Source organism: Rhinoraja longicauda, chromosome 4 (assembly GCF_053455715.1).
Source record: "Rhinoraja longicauda isolate Sanriku21f chromosome 4, sRhiLon1.1, whole genome shotgun sequence".
NCBI lineage: Eukaryota > Metazoa > Chordata > Chondrichthyes > Rajiformes > Arhynchobatidae > Rhinoraja > Rhinoraja longicauda.
The window spans coordinates 33235142-33262090 of record NC_135956.1 but is presented as its reverse complement, the minus strand read 5'-3'; the positions used below and the strand labels follow the sequence as shown (position 1 = coordinate 33262090).

The following is a 26949-nucleotide window of genomic DNA, read 5'->3' as shown; positions in this document are numbered from 1 at the left end:
GGACAAAGGTGAATAAGGTGGTCCTAAAATTGTCGCGCTATCGTGTGACGGGGGGCACAAAAATAAGGCATGATCAAACAAGCAAACAGAATCTTAGTTTTTTATATATATATATATAATATATATATCTATCTACTGGCCCGTTACAAGCACAGTGGCGCAGCGGTATTGCTGCCTTGCAGCGCTGGAGACCTGAGTTCAGTCCTGATTATGGGTGCTGTCTGAACGGAGTTTGTACATCTCCCCGTGAGCTGTGGGTTTTCTCACGGATCTCCAGTTTCCTCCCACATTCCAAAGACGTACAGGTTTGCTGAGTAATTAGCTTGGTAAACTTGTACATTTTCTTTCGTGTATGTAAGATAGCGTTAGAGTACGGGGATCGCTGGTGGGCCGAAGGGCCTGTTTCCGTGTTTTATCACTAAATTAAACTAAACTACTGTCCACAGAAACAGAATTGTTCTCCTTTACCTGCAGTGGCCTAAAGAACAATCATAGATTCAGATTTGTTTTCTACCAGTCTAACAGTTTTAATTTTATCATTTTCATCCCTCTGCAGTTTTAGTCTCCAAACTTGAAGGATATTCTTACTATTGAGGGCGTGCTGCGTAGGTTTACTAGGTTAATTCCCGGAATTGCGGACTGTTGTATGTTGAAAGACTGGATCGACTAGGCTTGTATACACTGGAATTTAGAACGATGAGAGGAGATCTTATCGAAGCGTAAAAGATTATTAAGGGGTTGGACACGTTAGAGGCAGGAAACATGTTCCCAATTTTGGGGGAGTCCAGAACAAGAGGCCACAGTTTAAGAATAAGGGGTAGGCCATTTAGAACTGAGATGAGGAAAAACGTTTTCAGTCAGAGTGTTGTAAACCTAGTAAATCTACGCTGCACTCAATAGTGGAATTCTCTGCCTCAGAAGGCAGTGGAGGCCAATTCTCTGAATGCATTCAAGAGAGAGCTAGATGGAGCTCTTAAGGATAGCGGAGTCAGGGGGTATGGGGAGAAGGCATGAACGGGGTACTGATTGAGAATGATCGGCCATGATCACATTGAATGGCGATGCTGGCTCGAAGGGCCGAATGCCCTCCTCCTGCACCTATTGTCTATCAAGCCGGGGTGCAGTAGCGTAGTGCACCAATTCAAATCATTTAAGTAATTTGAAGTAAGAAGCATGTATCAATAGTAGTGACCATAGAAGCTACATGTTGGCATTAAAAGACCATTGATTCATTTGATCCCTTCTTTTAAGGGAAGGAAATCTGCAGATCCATAGTAATGTGGTTGATTCATAATAGCACCCAAACCCGCTCTCCCACCCACTAAACAAAGTGATTGAAGCATGCAACTGAAGATGGGTAGTAAATGCTCACCTTCCTGTTGTCAGAGTGATTAATTCTTTAAAGAAATTCAACCCAAGCTCTGACACTCATTCTGAAAGTTGTGGCCTGTTGCAAATCTGCGTGCTATCATTTAACAACCTCTGCTTGGTGTCAATTTTTAAAAGACATGCCATAAAACGGCACACTATCGTTGAAAACCTAAAGTACATGTTTCAGCAAAATTGCCTAGTCATTCAGTTACACAATACCCTTGGCTCATTTAGTGTTGGTCTCAGATTTTTTGGGTGCTTATAGCCCCCAGTTTCTTGTAGCCATAAGCTAAAAATGTAATGTAAACTATCTTCTAGTTAATTGATAAACTTCCTTTAAGATATTTCATTTTACATTCTCACCCTAACAATTCCCATACTTTTATGAGTAAAAGCAACATTTTACTCATTACATACAATCTGCACTATCCACTCCATTAGCTCATAACATACAATTGTGATTCATGTAGAGAACAGTCACTGGAATTTCAGTAAGCCATAGTGATGAGCATGTGATTTTTTGGTTCAACTGCACTTTTATCCTTTTTGCACAATGGGATTTAAACAAGTTTGCCTGGTCATGTAAATACAATAGTGATCCATAAAAGTTACATTTAAAGTTTAAACAAATGTCTCCATTAATTTGCTTGTTTTTTTCCCATGTTATTTTGGAATGCAGAGCCTTTTTATAATCTTCACTATCCCTTCCAGATTCTTGAACACAAGCTTATAGTCCCACAGATTTGTCTACCTTTAAGTGTTCATGATGTTTGTAGCAATGATTTTCGGGAACTGGAGTATTTCCAATCTGGTCCCGAGAATCCTAATCGCTTCCAATGTAAATGATTTCCACTACTTGCTCCATAATTACTAAAATATGTTACTTCTAAGTAGTACTAGCAGTTGTGTCTCAAAACCATATTAATCAATAGATTATTTCATATTCTGATTTATAATACTTTTTTGGAAAATCCATAAGCGAACTAGTTAATCCAAAAATGGGCCATAGTAAAACAGTGCACCAAATGATTATTGACCCATCATTTTCTGTGCTTGCATTTCTCCATACCCTGCTAAATTATCTTTTTTTAGTGTTCATCTTCTTTCCTTTTGAAATCTTTTGTTAAAATATCCTTTACAGAGTTTGTTCTTAAACATAGCGACTCGCCAATTTTATTTTTCTCTTTCACGTTTATTATTTTGGTTATTTTTATCTTGAAAATCTTTTGGTTACTCTCTTGCTATCACTGGATACTGGTTTTCCAGATTTACAGTATTTGAACTCATGATGAGTTTAAATATCCTTATTATCATCCATGAATCTTTTTTGCTAGAAGGAGAGCTCGGTTTTATAGGTTCTCTACATAACATCAATCTCCACCCTGATTATAGTCTAGTAAATTTGTTTAAGGCTTAACATACTTCATAAAGTACAGATCCCAGAGGTGGCCATAAGGCTTCAACTGTGCCATAACTACTGTTTTATAAAATTGAAGCAATATCCACTTTGCTTTATCTATTCTTGGCTTCTGTGTTTAAGGTTATAAATGCTATAGGTCTTTTAATAACTATTTAGCTTGTTCTGCCTACTTGAATCCTGTGTACATAAGCTCGGATCCATCTATTTTCCCAATTTTGTTTACCCGCACCCTCCCACAATTTCAAATTGATGAATTGAAGTTTGGGGGTGGTGACGTTAAGGCCTTAAAATTTTTTTACTAGATGAGAGTCAATTGAAAGAGCCGTTATGAGAAGAAACATCAGAACGTGAGCTTTTTATATTGCACTTCCTCATTTGTCTTATAGTGAAATACATGATTTTCTAAGTTTTGTGCGTCATTAATATGCCTATTTTATCAACCCTATTGCCATTTTCCTTGCTCTCTTATACAGCCTGGATGAATGCAGCTCCAACAACACTTATGACAATGCCATCCGTTAAAATGGCTCCCTTGATTTGTACCTCATCAAATCTTTAAAATGGCTCTTGATTTGTACCTCAAGTCTGGCATCCACATTCTATGTTGGCCTTTTTTCCTACCATGTTTCCCCAATGTGTACGCTCTTGGGGTAAAAAAAAACTACACTTGCCCAATATTATTATAGTTTCCATAATTTACAACATCAACTATTTTGAACTAGATGGGACTTATGCAATAGTAGTAACTAGACCAAGTGGACCCGTTGGGCCCATTCCTCATAGAGGGGGGGGGGGGGGGGCAGGGAAGGGGAGAGGGTGCCAGTGACCTCGACCTGTGGCGCCAGCGCTGCAGCCAGAGCGAGCGGTGGACCCAAAGCCTCTCCTGTAGGTGTAGGACCCTCGTCCCCTCCACTCAATCTCCCTTATCCCCCCCTCCTCCCCCCCACTCAGGCACTCCATCCCCCTACCCCATGCCACTCCCACCCATCCCCCTACCCCACCCCACTACCCCCATACACCTCCCCGAAGTATGAAATAAAAATAAAACAAACGGAAATGAGGAAAAATGAAGTATAAGTAATATGTAAAAGATAAATCTTGTAAATGAGGAAAAATGAAATGAACTTTATGTTTAAACAAAGCGTTTTCCTTTAAATCAAATATTTTTCAAAATGAAGCTTAACTTGTATTGCACAGAAATTTTAAAATGTAGCTTCAATTTGAATGATAGTTGTTTCAAACGGTCCCCAGGATATTAAACATAAATTTATGAATATATGTAATCACTTTCTATGGAGTTATTTAGAGTTATTGTCACACAGCACGGAAACAGGCCCTTCAGCTCAACTTGTCCATGTCATCCAAGATGCCACATCTGAGCTAGTACCTCTTTCCTGGGTTTGGCCCATATCCTTCTAAACCTTTCCTATCCATGTACCTGTCCAAGTGTTTTTTAAATGTGGTTATAGTAACTTCCTCAACTATCTCTGAAACCTCCAGGAATGAGCAGGTAAACCTATAATGAGCGTTTGTTGGCACAGGGCCTGTACTCACTGGGGTTTAGAAGAATGAGAGGACCTCATTGAAACATACAGAATAGTGAAAGGTTTGGATAGAGTGGGTGTGGAGAGGATGTTTCCACTAGTGGGAGAGTCTAGCCTTGTACACTCTCAAAAAGCTCTAGAAGATTTGTCAAATATATTTTCCTGAAAGCATATTCACTGGCGGTATCAACATTGACTTCTCTAACTTCAAATAGCCCTTGCTTTCCCTCTTTCCATCCCATCCCAGTTCTCCCACCAGTCTTACTGTCTCCAACTACATTCTATCTCTGTCCTTCCCTCTCCCCTGATATCAGTCTGAAGAAGGGTCACCATTCCTTCTTTCCAGGGATGCTGCCTGTCCCGCTGAGTTAGGCAGCATTTTATGTCTACCTTCACTTGATTAAGCTTTCCAAATTGATTAACTATTTCTTTGATTATTCACTTCAACATTTTAGCTTTCAAATTAACTGGCTATAGTTTCTTGCTTTTTGCCTTTCTTCCCTCTTAAATGAAAGAGTCAGGTTTGCTTTTTTCCAATCCACTGATACCCTCCCAGAATTCATTGAGATTTTAGAAAAGCTTCAATAAATTCACTATCTCTGTAGCCTCTTCCTTTAAGAGCCCCGCAGCTCCAAAGACCCAGGGTTCGATTCTGATTACAAGTAGTGTGTGTGTGTGTGTGGAATTTGTTCATTCTCCATGTGACATTTTGTGGGTTTCCTCAGGGTGCTCCAGTTTCCTTCCACGTTCCAAAGATGTGCAGGTTTGTAGGTTAATTTGCTAAAGTGGGATAACGTAGAACTACTGTATAGGTGATCGATGGTCGGCTGGGATTTGATGGGCTGAAAGGCATGTTTCCACACTATATCTCTAAACTAACTGTATGACATTGATGTGTTGGATGGAACTGCAGATGCTGGTTTAAACTGAAGATAGACACAAAAAACTGGAGTAACACAGCGGGACAGGCAGCATCTCTGGAGAGAAGGAATGGGTGTCGTTTCGGGTCTGAAGAAGGGTCTCAACCCGAAACGTCATCCATTCCTTCTCTCCAGAGATGCTGCCTGTCCCACTGAGTTACTCCAGCTTTTATGTTCTGTATATCATTGATTCCTGGTGACCTGTGTGCCTTTAGCTCTGGGAGATTTTTTTTCAAATAGCTTGTCCATCTTGATTGGGACTTTTCCAAGTTCTTGGACTCTATTTGAAATTAGCCCATTTGTCTGAAGAAGGGTCTCGACCAAAAACATCATCTATTCCTTCGCTCCAGAGATGCTACTGGTCCTCCTGAGTTACTCCAGTATTTTCTGTCTTATTATTGGGATCTTTGCAATGTCCATCACTGTGAAAACTGATGTAAAGAATTGTTTTAACATTTCTACCAGTAGTTTTTGAACACCATCCTAGACCTCCTTGGACATGGACAGTTTGCCTTTTCGTTGGATCCCTCATTCCATTTGAGAAGTTTCTATTAAATGTTGTGAAAATAGTTGTTTAATTGCTCATCTGCTGTTTCATAGCTTATTTATCCAATCTACTCTTGACAATTAATTCCTCCTTTATACCAATATAATTGTTTTCATTGAAGTTTATGTCACTGGTTTTTGATCTGGCATGTTCATCCTCAAACTATCTGAAATTATACCATGTCATGGTCACTACTTGCAGAACTTAAAAAGACGCATCCTTTTTTATGTACTTCTCTGCAGTCCAATTCTATTCTCATAGTAAACAGTCAATATTTTTAAGCAACTAGTTTAATACCTAACAAATTAATTTGTTGACTCTCCTTCAACAGTTATTTGGCACAAAATTACACTTTTTCAGATTTTTTTTTCCACCTTTGCCTTTATTATTGATTTTAGATTTATGCCTTATCTTGTGGACTGAAGGACATAAATTGTAGTTGTTAGGTCTTCATCCCTGCTGCTATTAATACAATTTGTATTTTGTAATTGAAGACCGCATTTATTTTTAAAGCAAGACTATTTTTCTAAATATTGTTTTATCTCGAGACTGCTGGGAAAATTGTAACTGGATTTGAAACTAGATGCAGTAAAATATGCTTTCTGGTAAGAATTGTGCAGTTATTGGATTGTAAGCAAATCACAATGATGGCGCTTAGTTCTATAGATAGTTATTTTCCTGTGAGCTTCATAAATAATTTTTAACCACTTAGTCTATTACCACGGTGCTTTTCGTACCAATTTCCAAAGGGAACTAGGACTTAAAAATTACATCAAATCTGGCGACATTTGTATACTGCGTACTATTTCTGTACACTTGTACTGTATCTAAGATGTACTTGTGTATAGTAATATTTGTACAAACAGATTCAAGGTATATGGGGGGAAAAGCAGGAACGGGGTACTGATTTTGGATGATCAACCATGATCATATTGAATGGCGGTGCTGGCTCAAAGGGCCGAATGGCCTACTCCTGCACCTATTTTCTATGTTTCTACTGAACTCTATGCAAAAATGCATTTCACTGTACCTCGGTACATGTGACAATAAAGTACCATTGAACTATTGAAAGTTGCTTAATTGTGCATCAACAACTTACAATTCTTCACCATTGTTCCAAAATGACGTTCATGTCAAGTGGAGGGAAGTGTAAGGACACCTATCAGTTGTAGACTTGCAGTCAGTGTGCTGCACTGTTCTATGTTCTAATCTTGCAGATCTTATGCTGTTATTAACTGCCATGCAAGTCTAATTAGTGTATAACTATTTATATTTAGTGCATTTGTGGTGGGGGATATCTTGAGTGTTGTATTTTTTTCCTCATTTGGTATATGTTGTGCAAACCAAGATTTATCACATGTACAAATATGAATATTGTGTCAAAATTGCCTATTGATTCTATTAATTCTCCAATAATCACTGGTAGTTTAAATTCAAAACATATGTATAAATGCTATGGAAGTTCTGTTGTAGATTTTGGTAGTTTTTCATAATGCTAGGTAATCCAATGTTTCACTGCCATCAGAGTTTAATCATTGTTATAGGAAAATGCAGCATCTAATTTTATTATAGCAAATTCCTACAAACATTGCAGGGAAGTTGACAATTAGAATGTTTAGAAATGTTTGAGGGATAACATTTGGTGTGGGCACTAAAAAATGCTTTATTCAGCCTCATACGATCTTTTGTGTCCAACCAAGAGGACGGCAGATATGTGACTTTTATCTAAAGTGATTGGAAAAGGAATATATACTAAACTGGAAACTGACTACATACTACAATGGCAATTACTTTAAAAAAGATTACGTTGACAGGATATGTTATTGGGTGTGGAATATTCGAGCTGCAAAGAATAGCAAATTGATTACTTTGTCATGATAATTCAAATGTTGGAGCTTATGTTTTTCACTTCACAACTTGTATTTACTGTCTACCTGATTAAAAATTTCACAATCCCTTCTGAATTTTGTCGTCTTTTCTTTTGAAATATTGGGTATTTTTTGTCATCGACTTTAATTGACATGCTGCTTGATAACATATCAGATTCTCACTGTTCCTCAGAGTTAGCGCTGTTCAAATACAACAATGGACGATTGAGTGCACCAGCAATCCCTGGGCCCCTCTAATTTGTAGATTGATGGCAACTTTGCTAGGAAGCAAGTATTTTATTAAATTCATTTGGGATTTTGAAAGTACAGTGGTATAATTTTTTTATAGACTGAATCCCTGGCAGCTTAATGAATATTCTAATTTGGTATTGAGCCATTTAAATCAAGCTGGTCTGAAATCTTATATATTCTTAATGGGTTTATAGGAAGAAATACAAGAGTTAGTGAGACATTCAGACTTGGTGGTTTCCTATTGCTGTCCTGTCATGTTTCTGACAATTTCAATGCTGGTATACTGAGACTGCAAGAATGCTGTTGGGTAGGACATTCAATTATTTAGTTACAGTGAAGATGAAGTCATTGTTGCTGAAAGTGTTCAGGCATTACTGTCAAAGAAGTCATGGTGAGGTAACTCACCATTGTAGAGAAAATGCTGAGATAATAAGTGCATATTCAGCATGGGTAATTGAATGTCAATCAAATGGCTGCTTTATCCTGAAGTTATGCTGCTTCAGCATTGTTGAAGTTGCTTTCAATTGGCAAATAGACAGACAACCATCATGCATCTGCCATGTGCTTTGTAAGTTATAGCAAATTTGCAGAGTCACTCATAGAATCCCTGGACTTTGACCTGCTCTTGTAGCTGTAGCATTAATGTAGCTGACCCAGTTAACTTCCCTGTGTACAGTAACTCTCAAGATGTTAATTGTGAAGAATCCAACAATGATGAATGTAGGAGGAGTGTCTATAGAGTTCAGAGTTTTACATTTTAAACACATTCTTGCCAGCCTATTCTGTATGTATAATATGGTAAGATTCTGTAACACTGTACAATGAACGACTAATTTCATTGGTGTTAAAACATAGGAGGGTGCATTTTTAAGCTGTTTCACTTTTCTTAGATGTCCCTGTTTTAAGAAATTTGAATGAATGATGACTATTACAAGACAGATGGCTTGCCATATGTTTGGGATTACTGTAGGACGTTAATGCTCTGAAGTGCTCATGCAAGGTAATTCTGTCAGTATTATTCATGGAAAAATGTATAATCTTTGCATGGTTATCAAAAACCTGCCTGTGCATTTATACAGGATACACAGCCATTAAAAAATCCATTCTTTGTTTATAATGTAAGGTTGGAATTTGCCATCAAGTTGTATAAGAACAATGTGATACCTTGAGCAACCATGGTGAAAACAGGGAAATGTTCCCAATCTATCTGTTCAGGTGCAACAGGTATTCAATTATTGGAAAAATAAATCTAGATTGGACTAATCCAGGCTGGCTGTAGAGAATTCTTATGTTGCATCTGATTTTTTTAAATTCCGGGCATACAAAGTTGGTGAAGCTGGGGGGAAGTATGTTTTACATTTTGGGACTTGTATTTGTTATATTTCATTTTCAAACTGGATCACAAATAGATTTTTAGTTAATAAAATCTGAAATGATAGCTTCAGAGGTTAATTTGGACGCAGAGACTTGTTTGACGAATAGAGTAGTTTAGTGTTTGAATGGAATACGGTAAAAGTAGCAAATGGAAATACAGGTACTCCTCAGCTTCCGATGGGGTTCCATTCCGAGAAACCCATCGGAAATCGAAAGTATTGTAAGTTGAAATGTATTGAAAATGAGCGATCACGTGCCCGGAAGCAAGTGGCGGCTCGCTGCCGTTTGCACCATTGCAAAATCGAACTATCGCAAGTCGCACCATCATAACCTGGGGAGTACCTGTAGGCTATAATTAAAATGTATTGGCTTGTAATTATGTGGAGAAGAACCATATTTCAAATAAGGGTGGAAGAGTTTTACCCAAAAAATATTTTTTAGTAATGCTTATTTAGCTACATTTTTAAATTTTGAAAATTCTCTAAGTACGAGCATAATTGGTAAGCCTCGTTTTAATGTTCTTTAGAATGTGGTGAATGACTACTTCGAATTGCATTCCCAGAAAGCTTGTAGGGAGTAAATGTCAGTGTTTTGGCCCTGTGATGTTGAAGGAATTTGCATATATTTCCACCATTTTACAGCACAGATCTTTAGGCCTGCCATCTTCATGCTGATCATTGAAATCTCTTAAACTAATCCCTGTTCCTGTCACTTGGTCTACACGCCTTTTATGCTTGTCTAGATACTTAAATGTTGTAAGAGTCTCTGTCACCACCATCCCTTTGACATTGCATTTCTAGATTTCAACCTCGCTCTAGGTCAAAAAAAGTCTTCCTTGGATACCCTCCAACTGTGGCACCCTTTACCTTAAACTGTTTTTTTCTAGTTTTATAAATCTTTTTGTTTTGGAGGAAATGTTCTCACCATCTCCCCTATCTATGCCCCTCAAAAATTTAGTATACCTCAATCAGGTCTCTCCTTCGCTCCAACGAAAACCAACCCAGCCTACCTGGCCTCTCGTAACTGAAATACTTCATTCCAGGCAGCAACGTCTGCAGCCTTTCGAGTGTAATCATATAAACATAGCACAAAAAGTAAGGAAATTTGTGTTTGGTAGATTATTTCTTTGTTGTAACAATGCTTCTTGGCAATAAATCTTATACCGTTGGAAAGCCTGTTTATTTCCCTTTTAAATGGTGCCACATTTGTAAGGACATGCATTTGTGGGATGAGCAGCAGAGCTGAGTATATGGGTTGCGCCCATGAAAAATTTGCCAAATCTTCTCTGCCAATGCCAAACAGCTTATTCTGCTGTTGCTATTGACTCTTGTTTTGAGCTTCTGGTACCCCCAGGTGCTGACAAGAATGGGATGCCATCCCACAACAGTGTGCGACCAGGCTGGTGACCAGCATGAGGAGGAGGTGCCAGGCTGTTATGGCTGTGTATGGTTCTTCCACACGCTACTGTGGCTCCTGTTTATTAAATGAATAAATTGTTAAATTGCCAATATGTCTTGTTTCTTCAGACTTCAATCATCCAATCCACCAAACAACACCGAACAAGAGTCAATGGCAGAATAAGCTGTTTGGCATTGGCAGAGAAGATTTGGCAAATTTTTCATGGGCGCAACCCATATACTCAGCTCTGCTGCTCATCCCACAAATGCATGTTCCTTACAAATGTGGCACCATTTAAAAGGGAAATAAACAGGCTTTCCAACGGTATAAGATTTATTGCCAAGAAGCATTGTTACAACAAAGAAATAATCTACCAAACACAAATTTCCTTACTTTTTGTGCTATGTTTAGTTCCTCAAGTATGCGACCAGATCTTAGAACAGAGCTCCAGCCATAGCAACCAATGTTTTATGAAGTTGTACTCTCTGCTTCTATATTTATTTCCCTGGTTAATGAAGGCAAGTATTCTGTGTACCACCTTCACCAGGTTGCATACTTGTGCTCCAACCTTTGCCGAAGATTGAACGTGCATCAGAGCCCCTCTGTTCCTCAATCCACCCTTGGGCCCTGCCATTCTTTGTCAGGACACTCTACCATTCAAATGGAAACTGAAATCTAATGGCATTCCTTTACAGCAATTGCGATGTTCACCACCGAGAAGAACTAGTGCAGGTTTGGAAGGTGTTTTTTGTTTTTTTTAATTTGCTTCAGTGCATCAACGTCACAACAGTGAGAATGTTAAGTGGTTGATTGGGTGCCTGTTGAGCTGGCTGTCGAGTCCTGGAGGTTTATGGAATGTTATTGGGGCTGCATTCATCCAGGCAAGTGCAGGGTATGTTACCACAAGCCTGGACTGGGGACAGCCAACAGATATGTCTCTTGTCCTGAATGTTACTAAACATGATATGTAGTCATAATACTTGAGTGACAGATATATTAAGTTTCTAGCTAGCGGTGAGACCCAAGAAATCGATGAGAAATTTGACAATGTTAATAATTCATTAAATATCAATGGAAGGTTGTTAGACTCTTCTTTACGATTATCATTTCCTGGCATTTACCATTATAGCGGGGAAGCCAGTGTAAACTTTGAAATCTGATTTATTATTTATGTCAGGATTTGGGAACAGTAATTAACGAAGGATACTGAGGCTCTGGTCAGGGAAATGAAGGAGCCATATATCAGTTATAGGTAGCTGGGAGCAAGCAAATTCCTCAGATTACAAGGGTTCTAAGTGTACACGTAAGAAAGAAGCCAGGAGGGAAAAAAGGGGGCATGAGATAATCCTTGACAAATAAGGTAAAGAGTAATCTTAAAAAATGTTACAAGTATTTTATGATGGGCCCTATAAAAATGAGTGTGGTCAGCTAAGTTTTGAGTCACAGGAGATGAGCAAGATCTTAATGAATACTTCTCACCCGATTTACCATGAAAAAGATCATGAAAGCTAGTAAGAAAATAACTGCAGATGCTGGTACAAATCGAAGGTATTTATTCACAAAATGCTGGAGTAACTCAGCAGGTCAGGCAGCATCTCAGGAGAGGAATGGGTGACGTTTCAGGTTGAGTCTGAAGAAGGGTCTTGACCCGAAACGTCACCCATTCCTTCTCTCCTGAGATGCTGCCTGACCTGCTGAGTTATTCCAGCATTTTGTGAATAAATACCTTCGATGAAAGCTAGTAAGTTCAGAAATGAGAATAATGTCCTGAAACATCATTATGAAAGAGGAGGTATTGGTAATTTTGACGTGGAGAAAGCCCTGGAGCTTGATTAAGTGTATCGCAAGACATTGTGGGAAGAAATTGATGCTGAAAGATAGCTAATATTGTGCCTTTATCTAAGAAGTGCTGCAAGGTCAAGTCAGAGAACTACAGGCCAGTGAGCCGAGGAAACCAAGGTGGGAAAAATACTGGAGGAGTATTCTGAGATCTGCATCTGGAAAAGCAAAGATTGATTAGGGATAGGCTACATAGCTTTTCATGTGGAAAATCCTGTCTCAAGAATCTGATTTTGCTTTTTGTTTTAAGAGAAGGCCAAGAGAATTGATGAGGGTAGGGTGTAGATGTTGTTTACATGGAACAAGCAAGTCCTTTGACAAGGTTCCGTGTAGTAGTCTAGTCTGGAAGATCATCCTACATTGCATCCGGGGTGAACTGGCCAATTTTGATATAATAATGTAGCTTGGCGGTAGGAAGCAGAAGGTGGTAGTGCAGTGGTTTGTCAGAATGGCTAGTGGTGTTCCTTATGGATTAATACTAGATTCTCCCATTATTTGTCATATATTAACAATTTTGATGTAAATGGGTGGCCTGATGAAGTGAATGTTATCAAAGGCTACGATAGAATCTAGATCAACTGGGAAAGTGGGCAAAATCATGCAGATTAAATTTCACTTGAAGTGGGAAGTAACCATTTAAAGAAGTTGTGCTCGGGCAAGGCGTACCCAGTGCATTGTAGAGCCATAGACCTATATAGCATGGAAACAGACCTCTGGTCCACCTTGTCCATGCCAACCAAGTTGGCAAACTGGGCTTATTGTCCTTTAAACCTTTCATATCCACATACATGTCTAAATGTCTTTTAAAAGTTGTAATTATGTTTGCTTCCATGGCTTCCTCTAGCAACTCACACCAGATATGGCCAAACCTCTGTGTGAAAAAGTTGCCTCTGGGGTCCCTCTTTGCACTCACCTAAAGCTAGTGCCTTCTAAGTTCATAAGTGATAGGAGCAGAATGAGGCCATTTGGCTCATCAAGTCTACTCTGCCATTCAATCATGGCTGATCTATCTTTCCCTCTCAATCCCATTCTCATGCCTTCGCCCCATAACCTCTTTCTGCCCTAAAATATCCATTGATTTGGCCTTCTAGTTTGAGAATCTTCTACCCTGGAGGAAAAAAACTTTATCATGCCCCTCATGATCTTCTACACCTCAATAAAGTCTCAGCCTCCTATGTTTAACTGTCCCAGCCTATCCAACCTCTCCCTGTAACTCAGATCCACAGACCCATTGTAGTGAATCTCTTCTGCACCGTTTCCAGAAAACGAATGACGGGTTTGATCCTGACTACAGGTGTTATCTCTACGGAATTTGCACGTTCTCCCTTAAATTAAATCATCCTACATACGAGTGCCATCAAGCCCTATGCTGGTACAATAGTGCAAAGAGGAAAATGCCAAAGGGCAGAATCTAGTTTTACAATACAATACAATATCCTTTATTGTCATTGTGCAAGTACAACAAGATTTTGAATGTCGCTTCCATATCGATGCTATCAAATTAGATATATAAATAAATCACGGCAAAACTAAACAACAAAAGGGGGGGGGGAGGAAAAAGAAAAAGGGGGAACAAGGTAAAGTGCAAAAAAAAAGTTCATGCAGGGGTCAGTTGTGCCAGATGACCCTGGGGACAGAGACAGATCATGGTGGGCTCTCAGGTTGTTCTCTGAGCACCAGCTCGCCAGGTTCTGCACCTCCGCTCTGTAGGCCGTTGGAGATCAGCCCGATCATCATGTCATCCGCAAATTTGACGATGGTGTTGGTGGTGAATGCAGGGACACAGTCATGTGTGAAGAGGGAGTAGAGGGTGGCGTCCTCTGTAGATCTATTTGCTCTGAATGCGAACTGATGTGGGTCTAGTGAGGCAGGGATGGTGGCTTTGATGTGGGAGAGGACCAACCTTTCAAAGCACTTCATAATTATCGGTGTGAGGCCAACCGGACGGTAGTCGTTCAGGTTGCTGATGCTTGCTTTTTTCGGCACTAGCACTATGGTGGTTGACTTCAGGCACTTCGGGACCGTTGCCAGAGATAAAGCATTGTAATGTATTTGCAGAGAAAAGTCTGGCATCTGCCCTGAAGAGCCAGGTTGGAAGAGCATGACTACTCCCTAACTTAACAAAGAGACTACTGTTTAAGGAAAGAGATTAGGCTGTGGGAGTAAATATATACAAGATGCAGAAAACCACAAGGCTGGACAAGGAAAATGAGGCAGAGAGAAATCTTGTCAAAGAGTGATTTAGTCTTTCAGCAACTTAACTAATTTGTTTTCTCTTTCCCAGTTGAGGCGAAGGATCTGCAACATGAAATTTTAACACAGATTCTCTCTTCCGCTGATACTGCCTGGGGGCCTGCTGAGAATTTCCTGTACTTTCTGTTTATAGATCAGACTTTCAATATTTGCGGCAAATGCTATTGTTACACGCGTATAGGTTAGCAGGGCAGCTGATTCTGGTGCACGACATCCAGAACATTGGCAGGCCTCTCTTGACTTGCTTTATTTAATAAAATTACATGAAGCAGGCCAAATTTCCTGAAGATTGGCATTTGTGACAATGACGCCCTGTGGAGGAGTTCAATTGTGTATCTTCCATTCAAATATAAAAACATAGAACCTTTTAATCGAAGACGTCTACTGCTTTTGCGTTAGCTCTTTTTACTTTATGTAATGGGCTCCTGCATTGTTGAGGAAGCTAATATTTGTAGTGAGTTTTCCCCATTTGGGTTAATTTGGCTAGCACCATTTATGACAAAAGGTGTCAGGGCTGCTTTGACCTACTTCATTGGTTGTAGAACTTCTATTTGTGTAGGAAAGAACTGCAGATGCTGGTTTAAATTGAAGATAGACACAAAATGCTGGAGTAACTCAGCGGGACAGGCAGCATCTCTCGAGATAAGGAATGGGTGACGTTTCAGCTCGAGACCCTTCTTCAGGCTGATTCACCCATTCCTTCTCTCCAGCGATGCTGCCTATCCCACTGAGTTACTCCAGCATTTTGTGTCTTCCTTCTATTTGTATTAATTTATTTTGACCTTAACTAGTTTTCCCGATCTCCATCCTGTTTAAAAATATCCCAAATGGGTAATAATACTCGATTATTACTAATAAATCTAAAACTGCTGACAAGGCATAGTAGCACAGTAATTCTGTTGCTGTACTCCTTTCCTGAAGTCATGAAAAATTAATCGAGAGATGTTCAAACCCCCATGGCATTTGGGGAACTCAAATTCAAGTAATTAAACTGAAAATAAATCTGAGACTGTGCTAGCATTGGTAGTGGTGACCATGAGATTTTTGTTTTATTTTACTTCGTAACTGGTGTTCAAAATATCAGTTGAAATTTCTTGCATCTTATTTTGTCTATTTTCATTTTGAGAGGCAAGGCTCATCCAGTAGATAAAGTTACCAATGTACAAATCATTCTGACAATTCAGCCAATTCCGAGAATCCCATTTCTTGCATCAATATTTAGCAATTATACCAAAAACCTTTAAACAATTACTACGAGAATTCATTTCTTTTTCTGGTTTTCGAAGTACTCTGGAATACAGTTTTGTTTTACAATTTGGTGCTCATCACTTTTGAGACAAACTTATTTTGTTTTACTGCTGATGATGGCATCACTGTAGCGATGTTCAATTTTTCAATGGAAATTAAAATTTAACCTGGACTTTAAAAATAAAACTTTCTGCTTCAGGCACAGCTATCTTGTTTTTGCTATTTTATAAGTTTTATTTTGCATGGTCATTCAGGGTGTCTGGGAACAAGCCTGATATTGTACATTATAGATGCCACACAGGTCATCTTTACATGGTTGAAGTCATCATTCAAAGACTGGTGCTAGTACAGGTGCTCCTCAACTTATGATGGGGTTACGTTCCGAGAAATCCATTGTAAACCGAAAATATCACAAGTCAAAGTGCATTTAATACCCCTGATCCCGTTGCCGGAAGCGAGCTGCGGCTCGCTGCCGTTGCCCAGTGTTTGCACCATCACAAAGTCGCAATATCATAAGTCGAAGCATCGTAAGTCGGGGAGCATCTGTATTTAAGTTTTGTGTTGTCCTGCTTTTTCTTAAACCTACACTATCAAATTTCTATCTTTAGGTATCCTTTGGAATTTCATTAATGCCTAAGCATCTCCTTCTCAGATACAGTGCTTCCTATTTTATATTTAAACACATCACAAGAGAAAAGACATCAGGGGACAGGGAGTGAAAAATATGATGTTGAGGTGGAAGATCAGTCATGACAGTATTGAATGCAGATTATACTCAGTGGCCCATTCCCATTCTTATTGTCTATGAATCTGTGTGCCAAAGGAGAGGGAATTATTTTCTTTATCATCTGCCATCTTTATCATCTGCCCCATACAAATCATGCTTGTTGCAGGGGGAAAAAATGAGTGTATTATTTTGAACTCAGCATTTTGTTAGTATGCACTTTCTCTTTTGTGCTGGAGTAGCATTTTGTCTGATTTAGCAACGTGTGCTATGTAAACAAAAGAACGTGGAAAATGCTTATGTAGCAACGTGAACCGAGAAAACCTACTGAAATTTCCTGTGCCTCTACTGTGTGTGGAGTTCAAAGATTACTGCAGCTGCAACACAATTTTTATTCTCTCTGTCACTTGTGTCTCTCAGATGTGCAATGCAGCAGTGAATGCAAATTGATTTTTGTGTTTTTTAAGTTATGTTCCGTGAGACAGTAGTAACCGTGTGCAATCTTTTACTTGTGAGTTTCCCATTAGATTGAAAGGCCATCTTGGAAAGAATAACTCAGAGTAAAGCGTATTTATGTTTTTAACTAATTTTAAGAGGTGCTCTTTATTCTTATTATTACACTACCACCCACCCAAAATGTATTAAAAAGACTTAAAGCTATAGTTCTCTACTATCACACAATCCTATTTATGATTGTACATCCATCAAGTATCCATGCCTCTAAACTGTCCTTGGGAGCTCCCGAGGTTTGCAATTTATGTCAGCAATTTGGCTAAGGTGATCAAAAGTAATGTTTTAAATTATTGTTGATGGGAATGTGAACAGTGATGAGGGTGCAAAGAAACTTCAAGGAGGTAACAAGCATAAGTGACCAGCAACAAGGCAGGTGAAGTACATTGTGGAAAACTCTGAAGTCATCCACTTTGGTCAAAACAAAATGCTTAGTTTTTTAAATGGTGAATGATTTGGAAACATTAATGTTCAAAGAGATCGGAATATGTATAATTCACTGAAAGTGCAAGTTTGGATATCTCTGGCAATTGGGAAGTCATATGATATATCTTTATTGAAACAAGATTTGATGTCTTACAATAATTATGTAGTGGCTTCTGAGATATTACCTGGAGTGGTGATCATGCCTCAAAACAGAGATACTTGCTCTGAAAAGAAATACAGCAAAGATTCACTAGATTACTTCCTGGACTGGTGGAAAACAAGAAAATTACTCCAGAAATAAAATCAAAATGCTGGAAACATAGCAGGTCAGTAAGCATCTGGAAAGATTTTCAGATTTTCAGTCAAATTTTTAGGTCGAAGACTCTTCAACCGAACGGTTGATAAAAGATCCTTTGCCTGAAATATTAACTGTTTCTTTCCATAGATGGTTCCTGCCTGCTGAGTATTTCCAATCTTTTCCATTTTATTCCCAGGATGGTGGATCTGTCATATGAGGAGTGATAGGATAGTCTGGGTCTCTATTTTCTGTAGAGTTTAGAAGAACGTGAGTTGGAAGTATTGAAACCTACAACGGTTGTGGAGGAATTGACAAGGTCGGCACAAGGACGCTGTTGTCCCCTGAGTAAGAGTTTAGGGCTAAGGATTATGCTCAAAATCAAGGATAGGTCATTTAAGGCTGAAATGAGAGAAGTTTCTAGAAAATAAAACTTTTTGCTGTACCTCTGCACACGTAAACCTACCAGGGAGGCTCACTAATTATTTGCAATCTGAACAAAGATCACTCGCTTTCTTGATATTCAATGTTAAGGGATTTGAAGAGTTGACAGTACATGGTGTTTGGTAGATTGAGCCATAACCTTGTGGAATGGCAGGTCAGACTCGAAGCACCAGAAGGCCTACTCATGCAATTATGTTACATTCGGAAAATCAGATTCACGAGGGCACTTTTTAAAAAAGGTTTTGAATTCAGTAATGTGGATTTTAATGATTACATGCAGTACAGGTGTCCCAGAACTGACACTTAATGAGATGAAAGGCTGTGTTTCATTGCCGGAGGGCTAGTCAGCCTCGGGAATAGATGGACAGCAAGTCAAATCAAGTTCACTGCAGCTCATTGAAACGATGCCGTTTCTTTGTGTATATCCCTTTAGTGAGAAGGCCTTTCTGAGCCAATTCCTTGCTGTGTGCATGCCTGCTGTGTTACTACATTAACGCACAATATATTATAGATTCTTCCAGTTTTATTTCTATTCTACGCTTTCCAAAGCTCTTGCTGATTAATCCAGAGGGAACCCTCACACAAGCCAAATTTTAAATCATGGGAAATTCACAACATGAGCTTTTCAGTTCCCTTTGCGTATTCTAAAAGGTACAAGGTGGAGTGTAATGGGATATTCATAACATGTGGAGATAAGAGCAACTTCACCAATAGTAGATAGGGTGAATGCACAGTATTTTACCCGGAGATGGGGAATCAAGACACAGAGGACATAGGTTCAAGGTGAGAGGGGAAAATTTTAATAGGAACCTGAGGGGCAACATTTCCACAGAGGGTGGTATATGGAGCAAGCTACCAGAGGAGGTAGTTGAGGCAGATATTATAACAACATTTATAAGACATTTGGACAGATACATGGATAGGAAACGTTTAGAGGGTTAGGGCAAAATTCAAGCGTGTAGGGCTAGTGTAGATGGGGCATCTTGGAGAGCATTGGCAAGTTGGGCTAAAGGGCCTGCTTTCATGCTCTATGGCTGAATCTATTTCTCTGAGAGCCCAAGGTCTGCATTTTCTAAATTGCTTTTGTTTTAATGCTTAGTAAAATGGGCCACCTTTTTATAGAAACTGCTTGCTTTAATGACCCAATCAAGATTATAAACTGGAAAAAATCTATGTGCAGCAGTTTCTACAATGATGGCAAATATTTAGGTGTTTAATGGTTCTACATTTCTTAATTCTCTGTACCCTTTTAATTTTTTGTAACAACTTCATTCTGCTGGCAATTTGTAAAATGTCAAAATGTAAACAATTGGTGCTCCCATAAAAACTCAGACATTTCACTCCAACTCGGTGAAAATAAATGAAATTGAGAATGATCTAGGTGTTCCAGTGCATAATCACACAAAAGATAGTAGACCTAACAAGTCATCAAGAAGGCAAATGATACCTTGGCCTTTCAAGCAAAGGGATTGGAGTTTAGAAATAGGAAGGTATCATTATAATTGTACAGGATGTGGGCCAAGCCACAACTGGAATACAGTGCACAATTTTGACCCCCTTACCTTAAATGATGCAGTCAAATCGAGTGTACCGTCATGTACACAAGCAGTGAGGGGTGGGGGGTCGAGGTGGGTTACGATGGTTCGACTTGCGATAGTTCGCCTTTGCGATGGTGCAAATGCCAGGGACCCGTAGCGTGCCGCCGCTCGCTTCCGGACACATGATCGCACGTTTTCAATACATTTCGACTTACAATACATGTGCACATTCCAACGGCTCCGAACGGGATGGGGTGGGTGAGTGAGGGGAGTGGGGGGGGGAGGGAGGGAGGAAGTGAGTTGGGGAGGGCGGTGGGGGAGATTGGGGGGAGAGGGGAAAGGTCAGGGGAGTGGGGGGGTGGGGGTGAGTGGGGGTTGAGTTGGAGGGAAGGGGAAGGGTTGGACGGTATGGGAAGGGTCGGGGGGGTGGCGAGGGGAAGGGTAGGGGGGTGTTGGTGGGGGCGAGTGGGGGTTGGGGGGGGGGGAGTGGAGGTGGGGGGGGAGGGAAGGGTGAGGGGGGGGTGGTGCTAGACCAATGCCTCATAAATCATGGAATCATTATACCAGTTATTTCAGTGTATCTGAATTTCTTTGCATTTGAAGTCTTAATAAACAATAAAGCAGTAAGGCCGCTGGAGCTGAGAACAGTTGAAGTCTTCCAGCTTATGAGTTCCTTGGTTGTGACTGTTTCCAGTAGAAGGTTTAAAACTGGGCATAAGTGTAAGTTGAATGCAATAAATTTAAGCGAGAGGCTGGGGTAAAAAAATCATAGTTAATCATTTGTGTTTTGAATTCTCAACTGCATTGTTTGTGGAGAGTTATTTCCTTGTGGGCATGAAAGGGGAATTGAATATCCAAGTATGACTTCCATTTTTGTTTACTATAATCAAATGTATTTATTTGGTTTTGTTCATTGTTTACTTCTGCTCCAGATTCCTTACTGTAAGAAGTTGCAGAGTTGTGTGTATACTAGCCCAGTCCATCACACAAATAGACATCCCTCTTTTTTTCTGGAGCTGTAACACGATAATGCTGTAAAATTATACTTTTCATTCTGGTATTTTTCTCTTTGCACTGCCTGTTGTACTTGTGTATGGCCTGATTGTAGTCTAGTATAGTATGATTTGATTTGGTCTGAAGAAGGGTCTCGACCCGAAACGTCATTTATTATTTTTCTCTAGAGATGCTGCCTGACCCACTGAGTTACTCCAGCCTTTTGTGACTGTCTATGATTTAATTTAACTGGATAGCATACAAACAAAAGCTTTTCACTGTATTTTGGTACACATGAAAAAATAAACCAAATACTGAAGCTTTTATTAATTTAATACGGTACAATGATGACGGTCAATAGGCCCAACCAGGTTATTTGACATGGAATCGAAACTAGCAATCCTGTTTTTATTTAAGCCTAGAGACGTGCGAATATTTTCAGCTCGCGTGTTGCTCAGTATTAATCATGGTTAGGAACCGTTATTTCTTTATTTATTATAGTTTGGTCGTCATGAAGCTGCTGTAACTTCATGGCGACCAAACACCTTTTAATCTGTGGATACTGTTTTGCCAGCAAACAGTTTTGACAACAAACAACAGAGATCTGTGGTGATGATTTGTGATTGAATATTAATCATGACACAATCATGACTCAGACTTATCATGGAGACATAAGGAACTGCAGATGCTGGTTTACCTATATTCCTTCCCCAGGCTTCATTATTTTCACCTCTTCTATCCTTATCTCACACTTTTTGTCCTTTTCATCTCTGACCTTTGTCCAACAATTTGCCAATCCCCCCTCACCTGCACCCACCTATCACTTGCAGGCTCTGTCCTGCCCCCATCTCTCTGGTTTTTGTATCATATCATATCACACTTTTTGTCCTTTTCATCTCTGACCTTTGTCCAACAATTTGCCAATCCCCCCTCACCTGCACCCACCTATCACTTGCCAGGCTCTGTCCTGCCCCCATCTCTCTGGTTTTTGTATATTGCTGGTGTATTCCAGTTTACCCCAATTATGTGTTCAAATCCTAGTGTGGGGCGGCACGATGGCGCAGTAGTAGAGTTGCTGCCTTGCAGCGCTAAAACCGCATGTTCGATCCTGACTACAGGTGCTGTCAGTACGGAGTTTGTATGTTCACCCCTTGACCACGTGGGTTTTCTCCGAGATCTTCGGTTTAATCCCACACTCCAAAGACTTATAAGTTTGTAGGTTAATTGGCTTGGTACAAGTGTAAATTGTCCCGAGTCTGTGTAGGGTAGTGTTAATATGCGGGGATCACTTGTCAGTGTGGGCTCAGTGGGCCGAAGGGTCTGTTTCTGTGTTGTATCTCTACACTAAACTAAACTATCATTCTGACTCAGAAATCAGAATACTACTGAGCTCAGCAAACAACTTGTCCATGATTTGCAAAGCATCCAAATGGTACAACATTCTATTGAACCGCCAAGGGATATTTATTTTTCAGAATGGGAAACGTTCTTTTCCACATTGGCTGATGTATTGTTTATAAACGTGATTATATGTTAACTGCATTCTGCAAGCCACAGATGCCTGAAAGATTTATCAGAAGCTACAATATGAAGACATCAAATGAACCATTCATCGTCATTCTATTGTCATATATATTGAAACAGAACAATGACATTTTTAAGAAGTCAGCCTCTGCACCAGATTTGATGAAGACCATTCCAGACCCAGCGACTTTCTTCTCTACTGATATCTCGACACATGCCAAATCAGGCATCATCAAAAAAATCACAGTCATATTCATAACTTTTATTTGATCTCGGATTACTTCATTATTATTCTATCCTGCTGACTAATCAAACTCATGGCAGCAAAACAGTGATATAAAGTTGAGGGAATGGACCTGGAAATTGTCAGCTTGCAACCATCTCAAGGTTTGTAAAAACAAACCACCTCCCTATGACATTTAATAGTGCTACTCTCTTTGACCACTATCCCCCAAACAGTATATCAAGAATTGGATGGTTATCATTGATACTTGATGGTTATCAAGCATCATGTGGATGCGATACTGTTGATGCTGGAATCTGAAGCAAAAAACATTGCTGAAGGAATTCTGCAGAGCAGCAGCATTGGTGGAGGCAAAGGGATGGTGGACGGGGCGGCACGGTAGCGCAGCGGTAGAGTTGCTGCTTTACAGCGAATGCAGCGCCGGAGACTCAGGTTCGATCCTGACTACGGGTGCTGCACTGTAAGGAGTTTGTACGTTCTCCCCGTGACCTGCGTGGGTTTTCTCCGAGATCTTCGGTTTCCTCCCACACTCCAAAGGCGTACAGGTATGTAGGTTGATTGGCTGGGTAAATGTAAAAATTGTCCCTAGTGGGTGTAGGATAGTGTTAATGTACGGGGATCGCTGGGCGGCACGGACTTGGAGGGCCGAAAAAAGGCCTGTTTCCGGCTGTATATATATGATATGATATGATGTTTGAGGTCGAGACCCTGCATCAGCACTGAGAATGCAGAGACGAGATAGTATAAAAAGTGAGAGGGAGGGGTGAGACAGCAGCTAGTAGTTGGTGAGTGGTAATATCAAATCTTTGTGACAACATGAAGAGCAGAACAGTAGAAACAAATGAGGGGAGAACAATGTGAGAAGAACTCGCTGAACACCCGTCAAAGAAAAGAGCTTCTACAAAGTTGGCACTAAAACTACCTATCACCTACCAGCCCCTGTCTCATTCCTTCCCCTAATCTCTTAATGCTGACTTTCTTCCCTCTACACATCAGTCCTGATGAAAGGTTTCACCTCAAACCCTGGCCATTCCTTTGTTTTACTAAGCTTCACCCGCTGAGTTCCTCCAGCAGTTTTCCTTTTGCTTTAGATTAGTGTTTGCAATCTCTTGTCTCCAATTTATTACTCCACTACTAATACTCTTCAAGGCTTACCAACTTTGAAAGGTTCTCCTGTCTTCAAGAGATCCAAGATTCCCTCTTGCACTTTCCCCAATGCTCTTCTGCTCTTAAACAAGCACTTTGTTTCATTATGAAACTAGAAGCTGCATATTCTGCAGCAGGTTACTCAACCCACTGCACAGAGTCTTTCTCTCATATGACGAGAACATCTTGAGCATAATGGAGTGCTTTCCACCTGCTTGGAAGAATGCAGTTCTGAAAACAATCAGCTCGGCAAGCATCATCGATCAGATTGCTTCCTAGGATTATCAGTTGTTGCGTCAGAAGTTAAGACAACTAGGTATGTTCTCTTAAGTTTGGAAGAATGAAGGGTAATCTTGTTGAAGCGTATACAATTGGTATTGGTTTATTACTGTCACATGCACTAAAATAAGGTAAAAAGCTTTTATTGGCTAATCAATTAAATAAAATCGTATTTACCTGAGTACAAGCCATTCATAAATACAACAGGTATTGCAAAGTGAAAAATACCATAGTGCAGATTATAATTTTGCAGTATAGCAGCGTTGCAGTTAAGAAAATCCAGCGTCCTCAATGAAGATTTGTTGGAAGATTGGGACTATCCCCTAATTGGAAGACCATTCAATGGTCTGGTAACAGCAGACCAGAAGCTAATCCTGAATCTTGTGGTACGTGCTTTCAGGCTTTTGTACTTTCTGCTCAACGGGAGAAGGAGGCATAGAGAGTATTCTGAGGGATAAGATAGGATATACAGGCAATTAGACGGACAAGGGCTGATTGTGGATAGTCAGCAGTTTTTTTTAATGTGGGAGTTTGTGTCTCACAAATCTGATTTTTTTGAAGACGTGTCCAAAAAGGTTGATGAGGGCAGAGCTGTAGATGTTGTATATATGGATTTCAGCAAAGCATTCGACAAGGTTCTGTGTGGTAAGCTGCTCTGGAAGGTTAGATCGCATGGGGTCCAAGGAGAGATAGCTGAAAGGATAGAAAATTGACTTAATGGAAGGAAGCAGAGGGTGGTGGTGGAAAGTTGCTTCTCAGATTGGAGGTCTGTTACTAGTGGTGTGCCTCAGGGTTTGGTGCTGGGCCCGTTATTGTTTGTCATCTATATCATGATTTGGATGAGGGCATACAAGACAAGTTTAGCAAGTTTGCAGATGATACAAACGTGGGTGGGTTTGCAGATAGTGAAGATGGTTGTGAAAAATTGCCTCAGGATCTTGATCGAATGGCCGGGTGTGCTGAGGAATGGTTGATGGAATTTAATGCAGAGAAATGTGAGGTGTTGCATGTTTGGAAGTCTAACATGGGCAATGAATGGCACAATGAATGGCAGGGCTCAGGGTAGTGTTGTCGAGCAGAGGGATCTAGGAGTGCAGGTGCATTGTTCCTTGAAGGTGGAGTCGCAGGTAGATTGGGTGGTCAAAAAGATTTTTGGCACATTGGCCTTCATCAGTCAGAATATTGAGTATAGAAGTTGGGAGCTCATGTTGCAGTTGTATAAGACATTGGTGATGCCGCATTTAGGGTATAGTGTTCAGTTCTGGGCACAGTGTATAACATCTATTGTCAAGCTGGAAAGGGTACAGAGACAGTTTACGAGAATGTTGCCAGTTCCAGAGGATGTGAGCTATAGGGAAAGTTGAGTAGGCTGGGACTCTTCCTTGGAGCGCTGGAAGATGAGGAGTGATCATATATAGATGTATAAGATCATGAGAGGAATCGATCGGGTAGATGCAGAGTCTCTTGCCCAACGTAGGTGAAATGAGAACCAGAGGACATAGGTTTAAGGTGAAGGGGAAAAGGTTGATAGGAATCTGAGGGGTAACGTTTTCACACAAAGGGTGGTAGGAGTATGGAAGAAGCTGCCAGAGGAGGTAGTTGAGACAGGGACTATCCCAACATTTAAGAAACAGACAGGTACATGGATAGGACAGGTTTGGAGGGATATGGACCAAAATCGGGCAGGTGGGACTAGTTGGACTGAAGGGCCTGTTTCCACACTGTGTTACTCTATGACTCTTCGAATGACTGACCAGAGTGAAAAAGGCTGTGAAGAGGTGAATTGTGTTGGCTGCTTTCCTGATGCATATTGAAATATAGATGGGGAGAGGTGGGGGTGGATGCCGCAGGGAGAAGGTTGGATTGTGTGATGGACTGTGCTAATTCACAATTCTCTGCAATTCCTTACTTCTTGGGCAGAGCTGTTCCCAGACCGAGCTGTGACAGTTTCTCTGTTGCATGTGTAATAACATGATTTCTATGGTGCAACTGTCATTTGATGATTTCTATGTTGCATCTTCAAGTTTTTGTTGAGGTTATATGGATTTTTTTCTGGAAATAAAATAGATATATTTTATAATTCCTCTATTTCTAGTCTCCTTAAATATCCTGAATATATCATGTATTTGTATCCTCATCATTAGATGGTCATCATTGGTTCAAACTCTCTTTTATAGGCTAGCATTTTTAAAATTCTGTTTCCAGTCTGTGTTCATTAGCATTAATCAGGGAACGATAATGACACATTGAAGGGCAGGGCACTTTTCTGATCTCTTTACTTCAGGAAGTCTGTTCCCACAGGTGCTAAATCTGAGTGAAGTTGTCCATGATTTCTGTTGGCGCAACCTCAAATGTATTTAACTACCACAGTAGCATTCTGTAATTTTAATAGCCTTTCATCCATCCTTCACTAATCTTCATGTACTAAATTATATCTGGTATTGCTGCAATGCAAAATGAAAATGCTGTATTAATCTTTGCAAACTTGAATATTACAATGAAAGTGCAGAGGCACAGAAATTGGATGATAAAATAGATACAATGGAAGTATTTAAACTTTGACAATGCTGAAACTATCAAGATCATCCTGTGTAGATTAGATTGACCGTTGCTTACTGAGGAAAGGAATAATGCATTATCTGAATTGCTTAACTTTTCTCTGAATATGGAAGTAGTGCAGAATTTCACAGTATTTTTAAAATATGGGACTAGAAGTAATCAATGGCCAAATCTGTTTAACATTTGTGATAGGAAATTTCTACAGAGTTTAATCATGTAGCTAAAACTCTTCA

At 39.9% G+C, this 26949-nt stretch overlaps 1 protein-coding gene across 7 annotated transcripts in view; it reads left to right on the top strand.

The window, feature by feature from the left end:
* The window catches only part of ankrd12 (ankyrin repeat domain 12), a 157413-nt gene that overhangs the window by 24919 nt on the left and 105545 nt on the right, over nucleotides 1-26949 (top strand). The window contains exon 1 of one of the 7 annotated variants that reach the window (XM_078397486.1): nucleotides 3120-3138. The exons of the other annotated variants lie outside the window; for them this stretch is intronic. The gene's annotated coding sequence lies outside the window, so the exon portion shown is untranslated. Of the gene's footprint in view, nucleotides 1-3119; nucleotides 3139-26949 lie in introns of those variants that run through there. 7 annotated transcript variants of the gene reach the window in all.